This window comes from Motacilla alba, chromosome 1A (assembly GCF_015832195.1).
Source record: "Motacilla alba alba isolate MOTALB_02 chromosome 1A, Motacilla_alba_V1.0_pri, whole genome shotgun sequence".
NCBI classification, from domain to species: domain Eukaryota; kingdom Metazoa; phylum Chordata; class Aves; order Passeriformes; family Motacillidae; genus Motacilla; species Motacilla alba.
In genome coordinates, this window is record NC_052031.1 from 41,386,884 (window position 1) to 41,406,452 (window position 19,569).

At 34.8% G+C, this 19,569-nt stretch overlaps 1 long non-coding RNA gene across 1 annotated transcript in view; it reads right to left on the reverse strand.

Moving 5' to 3' along the window:
- Positions 1–1,624: 1,624 nt before the first annotated feature.
- Positions 1,625–19,569, reverse strand: part of LOC119708329 — a 30,675-nt gene continuing 12,730 nt past the window's right edge. The window contains exons 2-3 of the long non-coding RNA XR_005259052.1: positions 5,190–5,245; positions 1,625–3,764 (exon numbers count right to left, since the gene is read on the reverse strand). This is a non-coding gene — a long non-coding RNA (uncharacterized LOC119708329). The remainder of the gene's footprint in view (positions 3,765–5,189; positions 5,246–19,569) is intronic.

Consider the following 19,569-nt stretch of genomic DNA (forward strand, 5'->3'; position numbering starts at 1 on the left):
AAAAAATGTTGACTCAGTTTTTGCTGCTTGAAGTCACTAAAAAGGTGATGACAGCCTCTTGAAAAATGAAGCCATAGATGAAAATAGGTAACAATAACTTTTATTTATTTATTTATTTGATATGTACATGTAAATAGATTTTACAGATGAAAACCCAACTCGTAAAACCATGCATTCAGTAACATTTGTGGACAATCTCTGTAAAATATAGCAGTCTTTTATTTTAAATTAAATTATCAAAGCTGAAATGAACTCAACAAATTAATGTAGTTTTAATCCATTGTGCCTTTTTATTCAGAACATTATGTCTGAGCAGCTCTGGTCATGTTCTGCTGCAGACAGCCAGAACTACAGTGTACACTGAGAAGACAAATTTTCATTCTGCCCTCATCTAGAATGTACTTGACAGCAATTTAGGAAAAGCAGCAGAGCTTTGAACATTATAATGAGAAAGGAAGATCATTTGTGTAATATTTGTAATGTTGAGCACTACCACTGGGCTCTCACCATTGACATAATTTCTGCACTTTGCAATGAATTGTCACCACCACTGCTCTTTGAGCCATAATTAAGGTAAAGTTACTGTGAAAATGTTGCACTTTCAGATCTTCAGATTTTAATTTCTGAGGTTTATATTTTGATGAAATTCCTTCTTATCAGCCCAAAGCTGTAAGCTAATAGACTATAACAAATCAAAATACCACATATACTGAAAATATAGCAAATGGAAAGCGGGCAAAAAGCACAGCTAGTTCTAACTTCACAAGTACTGAAAGTTAATCAGCCATCCCTGGATTTACAGAACATGTCATTCTATTCCCTTTTCCACAAATTCTCTCTCAGGACCAAGTAGTCCCAGATTCCTAATAAAACGCTAAAGAATTATATCTAGACTAATTTGAAAAAATTCATATTTTATCTCTTCATTTCTACCGTAAATTTAATTTATTTGAAAGTATGATTGTATCAAAAGTTATAAAACCCAACACATTAAAAAAAACTACTAAAACAGATCACAAAATTATCTGCAGCTTTTAAAAGCTAACTTAACTTCTAGTCTAACTTTTTATGCAAAAAAAATTAAGGCTGTCATTGATATTTTAGCAGAATGAATATGATGGTTTTATCCTTAAATTTTCATGCACAGTATGTATTCACATTTCTCATAAATTTTGATTCTTGTAGAACTTTTCTTGTTATGCTTAATAAATAATTTTCCTGTTTTGCTTAAATTTTTCAGCTAACACTATTCTATTTCTATTCTAATAGTAATCTAGTATGGATAAATTTTCTTTACAATATAACAATAATAAATTAGCTATTAAAACTCATACATTCTTGCCAATTCAAATAAAGACTCAATAGAATAAAAACAAACATACAAACCAGACACAAAATAGAAATATTCCATAATATATGCTGTATGAAAAGTTTGTAATAATTTCTGGATCTCCCAATTATTCATCAGATAAAATGGACAGCCACCATGTTCTTTTCCAGCTACTCTGATCCACTTCATGTATATAAAACTACACTTCATGCACTACAATAGTGCATGAAGATGGAAGATTTTTTATTGAAGATGCATTTATACTCCAAAGTACACCACTTGATGTATTTGCAGCATTTAGGTATGCCAGTTGTTTGGAAACAATCAATACTAGATGTGATAAGTGCAATTTTTTTTTTCTATTTACTGATATTATCCAAATCAAAATCCAAATGTACACTGCTCCAGAATAGTCCATCAGCTGAACATTTGAATGCACAGGATTAATGGTTAAATTTTGCACAAATAGTGTTGTCTTGACACTTGTGTTTCTTTTGACAGATAAATTTATCTCTTTAACTATAAAGTTGCCTGTTTCAGCTCTATCCTTTAAGAGAATAACAGAGTGAAATAATAACACTGTAGGCACTACCTGGATGTGAAAGTCTTAGCAAATGTCCTTGGCAATTGTATTCCAACAAGCTCTCTGGAGACAGGTTAATGAACATTAGAAGTTTTCAAAGGACTTGTCTGTAACTATATGAAAAGACATTATGCTTGTTTACATTACCTAAAGATATATACTAATCATATAGGCTGGCAGAATTTTTAGTAAACCATATTAATCTTTTTTTTTGATCATTCTGTGATAGGTGGCCAATTATCTGTGTTGTTTTGTTTTCTTTACATAACTTTCAATTTGATCCCAGAAGATGGACCTGTGACTAATTATTCCTATGGGCATGTGAAAACCCACCTTCCTTATTTCTTCTTAAAAGATTTCTGAGACTAATATTATTTTAATTCTTTGAGGATTTTCAATGACTAGAAAATTAATAACACACAGACAAGGAAATCTAGAATTCTTCATAAATATGTTTTATAAAATGACAAGATCTGAAACTGACTTATCTTTCTGCTAAATAATATAAAGTGTATGGAAATTAAAGAATTTCTGGCTGGATTTTTTTAATGATGTCTGAGCAAACAGACCAACTAAAAATTTTGTCTGAGTGAAATCAAAGGGAATTTGCTGTTAACATCAAGGAAGCCGGAATATAACCCTTTATTTTTATGTTCTAGTTTTCTATCAGTATGAGGAGGCTAAAACCACTCAATTTCCCATTCCATTTGCCTATTTGAATTGCTTGTTCTTCAGCATAAAAATAGTATCTCACTACACGCATCAGAAGGTACTGATCTTGAGCAAAGCTTCTAGTGTTACCCTTATGGATACAGTTCAAAGTATAAAAAGATATAGATTAGTGGATTATATTTTAGTTAACTTCAAAAAGAACATTCTTTGAATTTATTTACTAGTACACATTCACAGTAACAACAATATATGTTTTTGCCTGAAGAAAAAAAAAAAATCAAATATAATGTGTTATATACTTCTCATGCCTTTGCCCTGATCCAAAGCCCCTTTGATATTAATAAATATATGATAGGTCTTGATATTTAAAGAGATTTCTGAAACAGAAAGGAGACCCTATTTATTTTATGAACATTCAAGAATATTTATAGATCTAAATTTATAAAATAACAGATCTGACTTGGGGAAAAAAATTAATTTATTAATCTAAGAGAGTAAAATAATGAGAAATAAGAAAAAAAAACTAAAAAACACCTTGCTCCCACCCCTCCCTTCTTCCCAAGATCAACTTAATTCCCAACATCTCTACCTTGTCATAGAGTAGGACAGGGAATGGGGGTTTTAGCCAAGTCATATTACTTTGTCTCTGTTGCTCCTCCTCTTCATGCTCTTTCCCTGTTCCAACATAGGGTCCCCTTCCACGGGAAACAGTCATTTATTCTAAACTGGATCCTTCCCATGGGCTGCAGCCCTTCACAAACTGCCCCACTGGGTCCTTTCCATGGAGTTCATGGAAATAAACTGCTTCAATCTGAGAACTGCAGAGGTTGCTAGTGCCAGCAAGCCTGCTCCAGTATGGGATCCTTCCTCTTCACAACCTTTGAGGAGCCTTCTCCTGCATGGACTGTCCATGCAGTCATAGCTTCCTTCAGGACAGATTGACCCACTCCAGTATGGAGTTTCCCACAGGCTGCTGATGGATCTCAGTTCCCCTGTGGATCTCCATGGGCTGCAGGCACAGCTGCCTCACCATGGCCTGGACCACCGGCTGCTCCAGTGCCTGAAGCACATTCCATCCTTCTTCCACCTCTACCTTGCTGTCAGCAGAGCTCTTTCTCTTACGTATTTGCAGTCCTCTCTCCAGCTGTGGTTTTCACATGCCCTCTGAACAGAGAGAAGCTGTGAGAGAATTAGAGAAAAGAATGATCAAAACAATTCTTACCTCGTTTGCTGCTCCTGTGTTTGTGACCATGTGGAATGTATTCTGGAGACCCACAAGGTGATCCCGAGGTGATCGCTTGACTGGATTCTGGTGATGGTATTTTGGATTCATTGACCAATTGGATCCATGTATGTGTTTCGGGACTCTCAGACAGAGAGTCACAGGTTTTCTAGTTAGTTAGTGATAATTCCTGTTAGTGTAATATTCTGTAATATAGTTATAGTATAATATAGAGTATAATATAGTATAATAAAGTAATTAATTAGCCTTCTGCACATAATTCTGCTCATCATTCTTCCCAGATGTCATAGCACCAATACTCCAGCTTCTGTGGCCCAAAAGTTTTTTCTCCTTAAATCTGTTACATGGAGGCACTACTGCCATTATTAATGGGCCCAGCCTTGGCCCACAGAGAGTCTGTCTTGGAGTCTGCTGCAAATGGCTCTATCAGACAGATGGGATGTTTCTGGCATTTTTTCATCTCTCCAAGCCACACTTGGAGTCCGCCTGACTACCTAAAACCTTGTAACAATAGATATTAGTTTTGAAATTTGCGTTATTAACATTTTAGAAAGTCAAGATAACACAACTGAAGAAACAACTGATGATTTCTGTATTGTAAATGACATTTTATTTTTGCCCTTATTTTGGAGTACTTCCTTTCTCCTTCTAAATTATAATATAGCTTGATAGTAAGATTTTATGTCTAATGCCAAAGGAAATGCAGACAATTTTAAAGTGGTATTAAGAGCAGAAATTTTTGACCAGCAATGGCTCATACATATTTTGCTTCATCTAAGGTAGACAGACATGCTATTATCATTCTGCATTTTTTTTCTGTCCTTTTTTTATTGTACATTTCTGTTACCTATTTCATACTGCTGTTACAGTCTAATTGATGATGTTTATCAAACTGGAAATCTTTTATTCTTTCTCTGTGCCTCACTTTGGTTTTTATTGCCAGATTTTTCCAGAAATTATGTGTTATTGCTATATAGATGCCCTTCAAATAATGGATTAGATTAAATGATCTGTAAAGTCCTTTCCAGTCCAGTGCATTGTAGTTTTAGGTTTAGAAAAAAATCAGTCATGGTAACAGCTATATGAGGTTTGTGCCTGTGATAGTTGGTCTATGTCAAGCACTCCGGCAATCTTCAGGCTCAGGGAGTATTAGGAGAATGGACATAGGTGCAATTGGATTTGAGTTAAACATGTTCTAAACATGCTTTATTGACACAGCATGAGATTTCTATTCACGTGATAGACATATGCGGGAATACTTTGAAAAAAATCTAGAAAAGGAAACATATATAAAAGATGAGAAATATGATCACTCTAGTAAAGGTTTGTCACTTAAAGCAGTCTTTTAACACCTTCCATACCCAGTAAAAAGAAATAGTCACTTCCACACTGTGAGTCTCCTGAGTGTAAAGTAGATCTGTGAGAAAAAGAAATAAAAAAAAAAGGAAGTCAAAACCTTTAGAGAAACAGACTTCAGTTTAATTAATTAAGATCTAGATTTCCACACTGAAATCACTAAGTAGATCTAGTGAATCTCATGATAGATAAATATCAAAGTATGTCACTTCAAGTCTCAAAATTTACTATCAAGTCCATGTTGGCTGAAGCATGTGAATTTCAGTGTTTAGAATAGAAGACTACTGTTGAACTAGTGTAATTTGGAAAAACTGATATGATTTTCCTTTCTCTTTATATATTATATATTCAAACTATACATGTCACAAAAGCAACTGTAACTAAGATCATGTCATGTCTTTAACTCATTAATAACTGCTTTCCTGACTGAATACTTGAGTTGGGAAGGAATGTTCTTCGTGAATGACTAAATGCCTTTTCAATTTCTGAGCATTGCAGGGAAATAAACCAAACAAATGAACCCATAGACAGTCTTCTAATCTGTAGTTAATTAAAATAGACCTAGACACTTGGTGCAATGCAGTATTTTACAGCAACATTGTTTCACTTTTCAAATGTCTTCCATACACATACAGAGCCACAAAATGAAGTGACCTCACAGACAAGGTCAATTACACAGACAAGAAACAAGCAGTTTCAAAACAAGAATACAAATTTCATTTTTACACCTTTGAAAAGGAAATTATTGCAAGAGTGATGTCTATGGATTTTTAAGCACAATTCAAATATTCACTTTTGAGAATTTTTCCAACGTATAGAATGATGAGGTATTCATATGTTGGGCTAAAAATATTTGCTAGATATCTATTGAAATGCAATAAAGACTGTGCAATAGAGAGAATCAGGATGAGAACAAAACTGAATATATTTTCTGCAGAGAAATAACCTTCCTTTCACACAGATACTTTCCTATTAGCTGCTGCCTCTGACCCTTATCCTTTAAAAATCACCTCCTGTGAGCAATGTGTATAACAAGTCTTATGCTGAAATTACCTCAGAATGTGTACAAGCATGCCAGGAAGTAAAGTATATTACTGACTATAGCTGCAGTATTTATATTCAATAAGCAAATAATAAACATGACATTAAATTTCTAAAATTAAAAAGAGTAGAAGCCATCCATGAAATTGTCAATTATCTGACTCTCCCTGTAGTGTTGAAAGGATAAAGCAAAGGTTCAAATCACACTTTGCTCTGCATCAATCTCCAATTTATACGTTCCCTCTAGCTCAGCCTCTTTAACCTCTCAGAACCAGTTCTCCCCATGCTCATTATCTTTAAGAATAAAATTTGATCTATACACTTAACCCAAATGTAAGTTCATCTCAAATATGCATTTTAGACCAGGTTCCCAACATCTATTGTTCTCTTTCAGAAATATTTTCTAGTATTGTAGGAAATGGTAGGATCAAGGCTACCTAAAACATAAGTATTGCTGTTTACCTTCTCAGATTGATTCTTTCATTCTTATCTGAGTTTATCAATGCTGAAAAGCATGAATATCTGGAGTAAAGGTACAAATATCAAGATACTGAACTTTCTTTCTTTGCCTTGAGTAATAATTATCTGCATACAACTAGTACTTCAGCCCAGACAAAACACTGACTAATTAAGGAGCTAGAATTAGACAGATATTTAGAATTGGTTTTAGAAAACCTCTACTATTTCATCATTCAACAGCTTTTTTTTTTTAAGGAGGGGCAGTGGTAGTCAAAATTTGTTAATTCATCAAGATTAAATTTTGCCGTAATAAATATATCATTCATGAAAGTTGACTTACTGACAAAGAGTCTCTGAAAACAGGCTGGAATTTCTCACCAAAATAGAAGGAAAAAAAGGTGATGTGATACACATTAATTCTATTTTAACCACATTGTCTCCCTTCTTCTTCATCTTTTGGTAAATGACCACATCCCAAAGTAAATTCCACAAGTCCAGCAAAATAGCTGCTTTTCCTGAACTTTTGCAAGTATTTCCTACTTGTGTTTGAAGAGTCGTCACAGTAAGGGAATGTTGAAACATGTAAATCACTCCTTGAAAATGCCATATTGCTGCTAACTGTTTTGCTGCTATTGTGTGTTTACTATTACCAGAGTTAATAATGATTTTTTTTGTTTATAAAGGCTTCATTACAGAAGTCCTTTAGAGAGTATCTGCTAGTCTTTAAAAATAAATAGCATAATCTCAGAGGAATGTGTCTACCTAAGGTTAGATGGACAATGACTAATTATCATTATTAAAAAGACTAATTATCATCCTGAATAACCATTTAGCCATCTGTTATATAAGAAGAGAAATATGACTCATTAAAAAATAATAAGAACCTTGTGAGAAAAGTCTAAATGTGTTTTGATAGAGTACTTAGAGATGTAATAGCAGTTGTATAGTAAACAAATTTAATTTTCAAGCAATGAACATTTTCAAGTTTCTTCTCTAAATGTTTGTAGAAGGAATGTATGGACAGAGATGGGTAGATGGTAAATTATGTCAGTATCATTCCGTATTCATTTCCCCTTGCATAGGAAGACCAGAGGAAATCAAAGCATATGTTAAACACAAAAAGCTTCACAAGAGGCTTGAAAGAAATTACACGGGTTTGATACAAATTATTTTATAGCTTATGAGTTCTGCATTAAGTTGCAAGCATGTATAAACACATTGTGTGGGGTTTTTTTTTCCTATGGAGAATTATATATATTATTTGAAATTTGGGGATCTATGCATATAAACATACATAATATGCACAGCATGGCAGTTATTCACAGTTGATTCAAAATATCCAGCTCATCCAAAACTCTCTTAAGAGAGGTTAGGAACTTCAAGTAATTTACAATATCATCTACAATATTGCAATCAAGAAAATTGTCAAGTTCACATTTTTATTTCCAACAAGAATTTCACTTGTTTTCAATTTTCTTGTTTTTCTGTGTTAGTTATTGACTATCTCTTATCATGTTAAATTTTACATCAAAATGCTGAAATTGGACCAATTTACTCCTTCTGGCAACTGTCTGTGGGGCTGGTGAGAGGGAGTGATGTCCTGTTCCCTGATAGTAATTAAGCATGGTTGAAGAGAATAAGCTCCTGGACTGAGGCTTTGAATGAGAGAATGAAGTAAGAAGCCTGCAGTGCAAAAGGAACAACAAGCAGAGTTTTTTAGGACTGCTGAAAGGCTCTCTTGTTGGAAACTCCTGTTTCTCATGACAAACACCCCAGGCTGTGCCTCCAGTAGCATGGCCCAATAACTGCAGACCTGTAGAGAAAACTGCTGCTAAGGACATGGTGACCGCAGGATACATACTTCATCAGGATTTACTCCAGCTTAAATTTAGTCTGGTTCATGGGCTCAAAGTACCTTAGCAATAGGAGAATACACTTCTGAAATGCATTTTCCAATTTAACATTATTGAAGAAAAAAAAAATACAACTAACTAGTTTGTATGCTTGCTGAGACCACTCTGTGAATAAACCAAAGCATAATAAATAGTGGCACTGGGGAGAGCTGCTCTAAAAATGTAGTCCTGATCCAAATTAAAATGACAATGTAGAAAAAAATCCTTGGAGGTAAATGCAAAGCAATTTTTTTCTTAGAAGATAAAATGTGCAGGTGGTGAAAGTTAACATGACGTAGACAATTGCTGGAGAGATGGAGCCATTCTGCAATAAATGGTAGAACATAGACAGATTTCAGACTTCTCTATTTCTTTTTTGTCTTCTACAAAAGATCCCAGTCTTCTCTGTAGGCAGTGTCACTTCATTGTGGATTGTAAATTAACCCACCTTAACAGGAAGTTGAGATAAGAAAAAGATTATACTGTTGTCCAAGTGTTATCTCAGACCTAGGGGGGAGGTTAACAGGCTGGGGGAGAAGAATCTACAACTGGTAATGGACGCGAAGAATGGAGAATTGATGGAGTTCAAAGAAAGCCATCTCAGCAACTCTGCTGAAATCAGCTCAGACTGGGTAAAAGGTAATTTCAGCAAGAGGAGATAGTGACCAACTCACAGCCCACTGACTCAAGAAACCTACCAACTCAAAAGAAGAGAAAGACTGTGCCTGGGACAAATTAGCATTAGAAGTGAGGGAATAATTTAACCAGGAGATTAAGAGAACTTTGTAGCCAATGAGTATTAATTCTTTTATTTGCTAAAATGTATAAATAGCGAAAACTTTTCAACAACATCGGGACCCTCACCACCTAAAAGCACTGGCTGAAGAAGAACCAACAGGAGCCCACAGAATCCACGGGTGGTGACTAGATTCTTCTTGATTTCTCTCTTCCTCTCTCCCTTTCCACCACTGTTCTTTCTATTTCTCTGGTAAATAATGCCTGTATTATTGACTTCAGCCTATGATCTCATTTGCACAGCAGAGACATCTCTCACAAATCAGATCTTAATACAAGGTTCCCAAAGGTAAAAGTACAGGATGTTAACAGAGTTCTTCAAAATAAAAGCACAGAAAAATATAGAGGCTGCAAGACTATAATCATCATCACAAATGAGTAATTACTTGCCATTAAAAGATTGCAACTTTTTGACGAGGGTGAAACTGATCTTAGGAATCAGACAGAGAAAAGACATCAGATATCCAGGAAATACAAAATACCATGTGTGTAGTAAAACTAGAATGTAAAATGAAAACGTGAATTAATGAAGAGCAAGAGGATTGTGTTTAAAAAAAGAAAAAGAACAAACTCAAGTAGATCCACAAGTGGGGAAAAAACTCCTTCCACAAGCATCGTATCCCTCCTGATGCTCCTGATGACTGCATAAAAGGAATTTAAAGAATAAATATTTGAAATTACAATGTGGTCTCTACATTTCTGTTCCACTTCAGGTTCATCTGTAGTGAAGTTATCTACTTCAGCCACAGATTAGGCTGTACCTTAAAATAACAACCTATACTTGATTCCAGGTTAAGAAAAATTATATAAATCATTCAAACCAGTTCTTTATTAGGGTTTAGTACAAAAGTGTTAAACCAAAGTCTGCAGCGAAACTTAGGTTACTGATAGCCAGATCATCCCAGAGCTGTGTTTATTGTTTGAAAATTGCAGTAGGTCCTGTTACACTGTGCAGACAGAAGGTGCTGAACAAAACAAATCCAGCAATGTATGATAGCTTTTTTTCTGCTTCTCAATTGCTTCAACTTATCCTAGGACTAAAAATTAAAAATCAACCCATTTATAGTATTGTTTGCATCCTGCTTAAAGTACAGCTGAGAATATACTGCTAGGGTTGTTCTTTCAGGAGAAAAAGAGATAATCTCCTGAGTAAAACCCTGATTTTTTCTGATTTGTGAATCTGTAAGAGCAGACAGTGTTTTTCTTAGACGATTAGGATCTGCACTACTGGAAAGTTGTGCCAAGATAGATGAGAGTGACCACTGGAGTGTTCCTATAGTGTGCCTCCTCCTTTTTGCACGACTTTAAGACATCTGTTTCACTGAATATAGTAGAATAAGAATGTTTTATAAAGGTCAGATGAAAGACAATCATGACTGGTTTTTTGCTTTTCCTTGGTTTGTTTGCTTACCAGGTTTTACTGTATGTTTTTATAAAGGAATGATTGGGCAGCTGCTTATTTGTCTTTCCTGGCTGCTGTAATTCAATCAGATAGAAATTTCTATTTTCTGGGAAGATGGAATATTGTTTTTTCTGCAAAAGTCTGAACTTCTCAGGGTGAGTCTTCTGATGGGCATATGAAAAATGAGCCAAAGGATACCATGGGCAAGCAGAGGCTGGGAAACCATTGAAAAGAGGACAGAGGTGACCAGCCAAGTGTGTAAGGTAATAGGCAGAACAGAGATTCAGAGTGCATCAGCTGAAGTCTGGTGCCACTCAGCTGTTGTCTTGTATTGCTGTAAAAGACAAAAAGAATGGAGCAAATACTCATCCTGAAAAGACAGAGTAGAAGAAGTAGAGACTGTGTACAAATCTCCCTACTTTCACTCTCTGAGGCAGCAGGTCTGAGATTTTACAATTTAAAAATATCTGTTTGCCTCAGATTCTAAGAAACCTAGCTTTATAAGTTTAATGTTCTCCTGGTATTTTGCATTTACTCTCTTAAGAGATAGAATTCTCAAAATCCTAGCCAAATTCTGATGTAATTTATGAACGCTGATAAAAAAAAAAAAAAAAAAAAAAAGATGTTCAAGGAGGAAATGATAGGAAAAAAAATTGAATGAAATTTGGAAATTAGAAAAAAATTGTGATGAAAAAGGGAGACAGAACATATGGCAAGAGCAAACCTAAAGTATTCCAGATTGTCTTGTTCACATTTCAAAAAACTGAGAAACCTAATTTGCTCTGAAAGGCCACATTATGTCCTCACGCTCCCCTGCATACATATTAACCATGCAATTTTAGAAAACCACTATGTCACATCATGCCATCATGTTCACCCCATATTCACTATTAGACTAAGTACCTGGGAAGATGAGTGAGCATGATAATTATTACCTTCATCTGACATTTCAGAGGGTCAGTACATTAAGACTGTGGTTGAAAACTGGGCAAACAGCAATTCTTTTTCAGTTCAGGCAACCTCAAAAATGGAAAAGAAGTATTTTTATTATTTTTCAGTGCTCAGTTTTGCTGTATAAAATCAAAGCACAAAAATAAGTCTTTTCACTTTGCTTACTGTTAAATGTACAGATACCAATTTAGTTTCTACCATAAAAATTTCCACAGGCCAAAAAATAACACCAAAAGTTACTCTCCTACACAAGCAATGTTACATGATCTCAATCCTATGATTAGAAACCAATTCAGAGCCTGTACAATAAAGCTTAGCTTCTTTGTAAGTTTTCAGCAGACCCACAATTCTAATTCCCTTGTCATTTCTCAGTCATACTCTTTTTTTTTTTCCCTCATCTCTCAAAAAAACCTCAAATAGTTAAAGTAGCCCTAAGACATTATACCTTGGTTGAGCTACTTGGCTGCATTTATGTCCTCTCATTATTTATAGCACTAGGCTACAAGTACTTGAAGCAGGAATGTCATTATCCAAAAGCCAGTCACAAAAACACTGATAATACTTCTTAGTTTGAGTTCTAAGACATAGACTCTTACGTATTATTGTCTGCTGTTTGCAATTGCCTCAAGATAATGGTTATACTTCATAGGGTCCCCTTCACAATCTTTCTCTTCCTGTTTATAATAAAGCATAACTAAGGATGATTTTGGAATATTAAAAACTTCAAACATTGTTAAGCTGTATTGACTGAGCTAAAAGAAGAATGGAAGAATTCAGAATCATCACATTCTTTTTATTGTTTTAATCTTTTCTGCCCTATTGACACAATAAAGGGCTTCATAACAACTGCTATCTGAACTGCTGTGGCGCTCCAAGCTATGCATTAATCTTCAAAGCTGGAGCATTTTGAGTTGTATTTCCAAGAATGATAGTGTGGTATTAGTAAATCAATGGTTCCAGTTACATAAACACCCTTATATAATACTTTTTATTTTTGTCCATGACAAAGGAACATGGAAAAATTTTTGTTTGTCAGTTTTTTCCTATGCTTCAAGCTTCACCATCATCTGCAAATTGAGATTAAAAAAGATAAGCATCAGATATTTACAGCCTTTTTAAAGTTATAAAACTGAAATAGCTATTGTTTTATAAATAAAAAATTCATGTCATGGTTCAGTACATTTCAATAACTGTTACTTATAATACGTGCAGTACAGTATTAGACTATTCATAATTTAGATTCATGCTTTCCTGACAGGAATAGAATTGAAACTAGCAATAAAACAACAAAACTCACTGCAGGCTGACAGAATAATTTAGTGCAATTTTTTTTAAGCAATAAATATTTTCAATTATTACTCAGATTGCATTAGTAATTAAATGTATCATGATTAAATATGGAGAATAAAACAAAAAATTGGAGATCTTGTCAGCAGAGAAAAAAATGTAAAGAAAGGAAAGTGATTCTATATGAATGTTATTCAAGAAATTATAGTAAAAAAAGAATGGATGACAGAAAACTAGAGAATCACAGCAATGATGACAAAAAAAATGTCGGAATGAAGGTTCTGAAATAGCTCAATATATAGGGTACATATTCCTGTGAATAAGACATTGCTTTCTCTAAAAACAGGGTCAGAAACTTTGTATTAACAATGCAAATACTCAGGACTTTTTTGTTTTTCAGGATTCCCAGAGAATCACAGATTTCTTATAACCAGGTGACAGCTATTGACCTGATATTACCTTTTACTTAGCTTTGTGCAACTATATATTTGAACATTTATTGTTAGAATACTATCTGTGCATTTTTGTATCTATTATATAGCAACTACAGATAATTGTTCTGTGGGAGTGAGTTATCTACGATCTTAGATAAAAGAAGTGATATCTAGAAGTACAGGATATTACTAGTGTTTGAAAATACAAACACGGCATGATGCCAGAGACCCTACGGGCTCTAAAAATAATTTACCAGTAATTGCAGAAAAACAGCCTTGTGAGATGTGTTAAACTTGGTTTAGGGAAGACAACGAAAATAAAGAATTATACATGTGAAATACCATGTACAAAAAAAAAAAACAACAAAAAAATCAGCTTTGTGAGTAAATAAGAAAATAAATAAGACCAGGTCTGATAAATTAGACCATGTCTGCAAACTTACAAGATCAACTCCAGTTAAGGCCACAAGTGAGGGGAAGGAATCTCTTCCATGGATGTCATACCTTTTTCAACAATGATTTCATGACACTGTGGCCATATTTTGGAATGAAGGTCAGCACAAGGCTAGAGAAAGGGGTGGAAGGTCAGTATATAACAATCTTATAGTTTATCTGTTTTTTATATATAATGAGCTGCACTTAACTGGTCCTTAAATGCTTATATCGCTGTAAGGGGACTGTTAGCATCTTCTTGGCAATCTTCTTTGTTTGGGTTTTTAAAAAGAAATTTGATTGTCTAATAATAAAAGTTTGCTGTCTCTGCACATCAATTGTGGGTTTTTTGTTACAAAAATTACAAAAATGTTCCTGGGTGTAGTGCAAGAGGAAGAAAGCAGTTCTGTCTCTCCAGTGGGACTGCATAAGATGGATTTGATATGTTAAGTATTTCTCTCCTTGAGTCATCTGCCTGAAAAAGACTTGCAGGAATTTTAGACACAAGTGAAGTTTTCTCTGTTCTACATGAATAGAAAGGGAAAACAAATTGGTCCTGCTGAGACAAAAAGCATCCCGGTAATCTCTTCCATTCCCACTAGAATTTATGTGTATAGGTGACATAAAAAAGAAGGCACCAGGTTTAATTCTTTCTAATTTGAACTGACCTACAATGATGCCCAGTACACCCACATGCCTTATTAAAAAAACTATCATATGCAACAGCTCTCCTTGTGGATATGCAATGAAATGACCATTCTGACACAACTACCTCATTATTTAAGGCATCCTGAACTTAAAATAAAAACCACAAGAAAACTTCAAAGCCAGCTACAGCAAAACTCCACCAAAACAAAGAACACATACACAAATTAATTCTGTTTCATAGCTCATGGGTGAAGTTCTATGCATGTTGAAGACAGAAAACACAATCCAGGGAAAAAGATGGGGCTTCAAAGCAGTGACAGCAACTAAAATCTTAGCAACCCACTGTGTTTAAATTGATTGAAATTGTTGAAATATTTGAAATATTCATCAGATAAATTTTGAAGACAGTCCTTAGAGTGGAATCTGGAAACCTAGTTGCAGAATCACCTCTAAAGGTGATTCTGCTTCACAAGGGAAGAGTAACAGACTTCAACCAAGGTTTGATGGATAAAAATCAGAAGTTGCTGCTTGTTTTGGACACTCTCTAAGGCTACTTGCTGCTTTGAGCCCTTTAGGCAAGAAAAATGGAAAAGCATGGATTTGGAGAGGTTGATGTAATCTACTTAATATAGGAACGGCTGTGGTGTTTCCAAGTAGTATTGGTTCATAAGTAGTGACTTAGCGGCTTCAGGAAACCATGTCTATAGAATAAAAAATTGAGAATCTGTGCTTAAAACTTCTGGGGCTATATGGCACCTGCAACTCATTTTGGGATTCTCAGTGTGCCTGCCATTCTGAACAATTTATAAAAAGGGACTGATTTAGATTTCAAAAAGGAAAAAAGGTAGGAAATCTGTATGAAAGGATTCTATAGTTACAGAAATAAAGATTAAAAAAGAGGCATAAATAAGTTTTGTATTGAGGATAAGGCTACATATTGTTAATCGTAGTCTTTCTCTCAGCTTTGATCAGGAGCATAGTAGAATATAAGTGGAACTGTGGGAAAATTAATTAAAATGCATATATAGAAATGGATCAAAGAATTTAGTTAACTTTAAATAGAAGTTAGAAGCATATCCTATGATAAAGACTTAAAATATTTAATCAACCAAAATTAAGACTGACTGAAAATGTACTTGTCCTTAACAAATACTCAAGAACTTGAATAGTAGGGAGGCAGGATTTCTATTCAAGTTCAAGGACAAAGTTGTCACAACAAATGGATTTAAGTTGACAGTAAATACCGTTGACCAGAAGTGAGGAGATTTATAATGCTAAAAGAGAAGAGCAACCTTGCCCTCAAAAACAGAGGAAAAACCACAAAAAAAGTTAATTTAGCTACCCTATGAAATAGAGTAATATTATATGGCGTAATTGTGTTTAGGCACTACGCTCTGTTTTAGATGCTCCCTTTCAAATATTTGTACTGTATTCTTAAAAAAAAATCCATTTGCTGATTTCATATATGTCACACTTATGAAATATCTAGATTGCTTCTATTTTTTTCTGTCAATCACTCTTTTACCCTACTTTAGACAGCATTTAACTGATTCCATGTTTTTCAAGGCTTAGAGCTCAGCTTAAAATGAGGTTTTACTGTATTTGAGCTGATGTGTTTGTCACCTTAAAAGCAGGTACTATGTGAATAATTAGCAAAAGTTCTCATTAGGTATCTGAAGCAGATATACTTGGTATATTGTTATGATTATCTGTAAATTTAAAAGGATATTTATACCAGCATTTATAAAAAAATAAACATTTGCCTCAAGATGTATTTAGGGGAAAAGTGTGAGCAGGAATTCACCTTAATATTTATATTGGAATTTAAAAAATACTCTGCACACAGAAGTCATCTCTTTTCTTCCTCTACAAAATTAAGATGCTCAGTTTTCTTGTAAGTAGATTGTCTGGCTATACACACTGATAGCTTTCCTTCACTGAGATGTGTCATCTGTGTGACTGTCCCGCTATCAGTATGCACCAGTTAGTACTGTTGGAAAACATCTGTGTAAGTGTTGTCCTTCCTGGTGCTCCCCTCCTTGAAGGTTAACCATACAGACAGGGCACAGCTTTTCCCTTCCTTTCAGTTTCTCTTAAAACATACAGCAAATTAAGTAATACTTCGGGAGAAAGAGAGCAATGGAAGGGAGTGTTGTAAACATCTTTGAAGCAATTCTCTATATGTTCACTCACACTGTGGGTGACTGAGAAGAGGAGGAACTAACAATTACCTGGAGGAGGACCCTTAGAGTTCTTAATTAAACAAAGATTGAAGGATAACTGCCAAAGGCAGCATGATCACAGAATGCATCAGCAAGTGCATAATGCTTAGTATAAGTGTGAATAGAGCTCCAGGTGGCCTCTGCAAAGGCCAAGTGTGCAATGTTCCACAGAGAAGCTGCTGTCACTGCTTAAAATGGCCAAATGAGCCCTTGCAAAGAAGGGAGGTTCTCTGCCAGCAGTTTGATAGCATTCATTTGCATGTTTATGATATCCAGGATGGTAACTTTTGTGAGGACACTGTCACCCCCTGAGGTCTTTCAGCCTTTACACAAGGACATTGAGAAACATCCTGAAGGAGGTTTTCCAGTGTAAAAAGACAGTGAGAATTTATACTCTAGTGTGCAGAAGGTTGTGTTTACTGAGAAATCATGAGACTCAGGAGAGGCATGGCAGTCAGAAAACTCCTCTGGTAAAGCCTTGAAAAGCCTGTTAAGGGTTTCTTTTTCCTTCTGGAAATGACACAAGGGGAATTAGCCTTAATACCCTGTATCTGATCTAAGCTTTCCTGTAGAAATCATAGCTATAGAAAATTCCTTTAATAGATAAATGAGAAGATATAAAATTTAAGGTTAGCAGAGTCTGCTCTTTTGAACTGAAAGAGCCCGTTGATGTCATACTGGAAAGCACATCTTTAACTGTAATAAAGCCTATTAGAACTTTCAAAAATTTCTCCTGGGGAGTGAGAATGCTGATTAATCTGTTACCTGAGGACATAAAACCACAATGACTGCTAAATTGGCTGTAACAGAAGAAAATTACAAGTTGCAAATCTTTAGTTTTGAATTGGGAAATTCACTGAGTCTGGGAAACACGACTTATGACAGTACCAGTGTGCAACTATTTAATGTGGCAAGTAGATGTACTAAAATTTCTTCTACTGTCTATAAGAGTATTCTTCTCTAGAGAACAGGTATGCTCTAAGAAAAAATTCATCCAGTATTTTACTCTGAAACAAACTAAATTTTTTCTCATGGGAAAGAGGTCTTGGGAAGGACAAAGCCAGGTAGTATCTTAAATACAACAACAACAAAAAAAAAAGGCAGAATCCTTGCCTATGATAGCCATAACTCAGTCACCAGAAATTTTAAATTGGGATTTTTAATCTAAGTTTAACTCTTAGTCACTTGAAAGAGGCTGGGATGAAAAATTTGATAGTGAATCCAAGGGAGGCAACCATTATGCACTTCACCATACTTTCAAAATACTGTCATAATTCCATCAACCCTGTCTCCCAGATGATTCGTGCAAAGACAGGCCTGCAGGTAGAGGGCCTGTGTGTAAAATAAATAGTGTCTGTGTGGACATGGAGTTGAATAAAGACTGAAGCAAATTTAAAGATTTCAAGATGTTCATCAAATGTTTGTGGGATGCAGTTCATGTCAGTACCTACACTAAATACGACCCTTGCCCTTGGAACTACAATTCCTGGGAGATATCTGTGGCCACACCTATGTGCTTTTTCAGGACTGTTCTCATCATTATGGACCTAGCTGTGATATCCAAAGAAGCAGATCCTACATACAACTTTCTCAACTAGGATATTTATATTATATACATTATATATATGTAATTATTTATATTTTCTAGTTGTTCTGCATGGGAAAAAATTCACACATTAAGTTATATCACATTTTAAACTAGCAGTTTTCCAGATTACAACACATAATCCTAGATTCTGTATTATCATCAGTGAATGGAAACAAGGTCAAGGCCTCACAGCTTACTTATTTCCCTTTTGAATGATGTGCATGATGTGCTTCACACTTCTAATAATTATAATCAGGAGTAGAATCATGCCAGCTTTCTCTCACTGCACAGTGGAACAGGAAGTACAATAGTAAATTTTTATTTCTTTCTGCAGAGCAGAATGGTTTCGATGTCTTCACTTTGGGTGAGTCTACATTTCAGCTCAACAGCATGCTTTCAGTAAAAATTTCTGAATTTTTGTGACAATCTCCAGCCCTGGACAATGAGAGATGCATTGTAGCAACATTGATCATAAAACAGAAAAATACTAGCTTAATACAGGTTGAATAAAAAATACTTCTTTAGAAAACAGGGGAAAAAAAGCAGTATGAATAATTTTTTTTTTAAATCATGGATGTACTTTGTCAAGGCTGAAGACATTTGTTTACGGCTAGTGAATGTATATAGATGAAAGCAAGGAAATGAGAATATATTGACTCCCAATGGCAAGTAACGATAGCAGAACTACTCTTTTAATAGTTGCTGTGGTGCAGTGCATTATGAAGGCAACAATAGCTGTTTCTGAATGACTGTTCATTAAAAGTATTTGTACAAACTTCTATTTTCACCCGATGGGTGCAATTGAGGGGAGAAGAACTGATACCTCCCCCAACAGCTGATGTATACTTCTATCTTCCCCATAAAATGTCTATGCCTTCCCTGTCTCCAAGCATTCACAACTGCAAGAGAAAAGCTATAAGTTTTACAAAATATTAATTCTACCGCTGGAAAACAGATGCAGCATACTGGACTAGTGACAGAAATAAAACAATAACCTGCAATCACCACTAAATATCCAGCAGTTTTTATTTGTACTGCTGGCATTGAGCAGACCTAGACTGAATGTGTCATCTTAATACTGACAATAGTTATTGACTTTAACTAATTAAAAATACTTCCACATTTTTTCTAATTTGTATACCATTTCCATTGTCCACAAACTCACTTTGTAAATTTCCCAGAGAATTCAGAAAGTTACTGGCTATCCAAATAGCAAACAAACATGAAGCAAGTC